Genomic DNA, 2,500 nt, shown 5'->3' on the forward strand with positions numbered 1-2,500 from the left:
CCCAAGGATGGCCCAATAGCATCACCACAACGTCACACACTCAACGAGGTTCATGTCATACGCCCAAAGGCACCCAACTCCACCCCACCTTGCATGTTTTGTCGTCGTACCAGCCATCAACCATCCTCAAGCCAGCCAAAGTTAGAAGGCTACATTCCATGCTCAACGAGTCTCATGTCGCACGCCCAAAGTCATTTGACACCACCCCACCAAGCATGTTCTGCCCACCACGCAACCTTCAAAACATAGGGCTGGCCCAAGGAAGGGAGGCATACCACAACAACGTCCCACACTCAACGAGGTTCATGCCGCACGCCCGAAGGCACCCGGCTCCACCCCACCTTGCATGTTTCATCATCGTACCAGCAGCCATCCACAGTCCTCACACCAGAGAATCCCAGTTAGAAGGCAACATCGTAACATTCCGTGCTCAACAAGGCTCATGTCGCACACCCAAAGGCACCCGATTCCAACCAGCCAAACATGTTCTGGCACCACCCGCCTTCAAAACATAGGGCTGGCCCAAGGCTGGCGAGGCATCACCACAACGTCACACACTCAACGAGGTTCATGCCGCACGCCCGAAGGCACCCGGCTCCACCCCACCTTGCATGTTTCATCATCGTACCAACCATCAACCATCCTCAAGCCAGCCCAAGTTAGAAGGCAACATCGCAACATTTCATTCTCAACAAGGCTCATGTCACATGCCCAAAGGCGCACCCGACACTGCCTGACCGTGCAAGTTTCGCCACCGCACCGCCGCCGTCAACCGCCCTCGTCCGCCGACCACCACTCCCACGCCCCAAGCATATGCCCATGTGCGGCGCATAGTGCTTGGGGCGTGTGGGTGGTGGAAGATATAGGGGTACCCCCGTGCCCAGCCCATGCAGACTAGTCACCCCCCTATATAGTACATTTTGAGGCATTTTTGGTCTGCCAGGCCTAGATACGATTTTTCTGAGCCGTCATACGGTCAAATATCTCAAGTTTTAGAGTGTTTTTTTCCATGAACTCGATTGATTCATGGATTGGACATTGTAATGGATCTAGAAATCAAGTTTCATAATTTTTCAACCAACCAATTTTTTTTAATGAATTTTTAAAAATTAAATAATAAGAAATTAAAAAAAATAGCTAGATTTGTCAAAAAAATCTGAAATTTTTTGGGAATCATTCTTTCATGTTTCTTAGCTCCCAGAAAAAAAATTACAACAAACCGACCACTCCACAAGTACTTTCACAATTAATGGGTGATGGATGGGGCGCGGGCGTGCACGCAGCAGCACGCGGGGCGGGGCGGGGCGCGCGCGCGCAGAAGAACGCGGGCGGGGCGGGGCGCGCGCGCGCGGGAGACGCTGGCGGGGCGGGGCGCGCGCGCGCAGAAGCACGCGGGCGGGGCGGGACGGGGCGCGCGCGCGCGGGAGAACGAGGGCTGGGCGGGGCGGGGCGCGCGCGCGCAGAAGCACGCGGGCGGGGGGGGACGGGGCGCGCGCGCGCGGGAGAACGAGGGCTGGGCGGGGCGGGGCGCGCGCGCGCAGAAGCACGCGGGCGGGGCGGGACGGGGCGCGCGCGCGCGGGAGAACGAGGGCTGGGCGGGGCGGGGCGCGCGCGCGCAGAAGCACGCGGGCGGGGCGGGACGGGGCGCGCGCGCGGGAGAACGAGGGCTGTGCGGGGCGTGGGGCGCGCACGCGCGCGCGCGCTGGCGGGGCAGGGCGGGGGTGGGGCAGGGCGGGGCGCACGCGGGTGGGGCATGGCGGGGCGGGCGAGCGCGAGGGAACGTTCCGACACTGCCCCACCGTGCGCGTTCCGCCACCGCACCACCGTCGTCAAACGCCCTCGACCTCCGACCACCACCCGTACGGCCCAAGCATATGCCCATGTGCGGCGCATAGTGCTTGGGGCGTGGGGGTGGCGGAAGATATAGGGGGTACCCCCGTGCCCAGCCCATGCAGACTAGTCACCCCCCTATATAGTACATTTTGAGGCATTTTTGGTCTGCCAGGCCTAGATACGATTTTTCTGAACGGTCATACGGTCAAATATCTCAAGTTTTATAATATTTTTTTCCATGAACTCGATTGATTCATGGATTGGACATTGTAATGGATCTAGAAATCAAGTTTCATAGTTTTTCAACCAACCAATTTTTTTTTAATGAATTTTTAAATATTAAATAATAAGAAATTAGAAAAAATAGTTAGAGTTGTAAAAAAAATCTGAAATTTTGTGGGAATCATTCTTTCATGTTGCTTAGCTCCCAGAAAAAAAATTACAACAAACCAACCACTCCACATGTACTTTCACAATTAATGGATGATGATTGTAAAAACAAGGTCCTGGTGGGTGTCTTAGTGTAATGTACTTGCTCTAGTATCAAAACTCTTCATTTTATTGTTTTAGACAACCAAAAGAAAAAAAAAAATAGTTAAATTTTTACGGGTGTCACTCTTTTCTTAGTTCCCCCAAAAAAAAAAAAAGTCACAACAATACAAGCATT

Source organism: Cucurbita pepo, unplaced genomic scaffold (assembly GCF_057944985.1).
Source record: "Cucurbita pepo subsp. pepo isolate OVF unplaced genomic scaffold, ASM5794498v1 scafford_53, whole genome shotgun sequence".
NCBI lineage: Eukaryota > Viridiplantae > Streptophyta > Magnoliopsida > Cucurbitales > Cucurbitaceae > Cucurbita > Cucurbita pepo.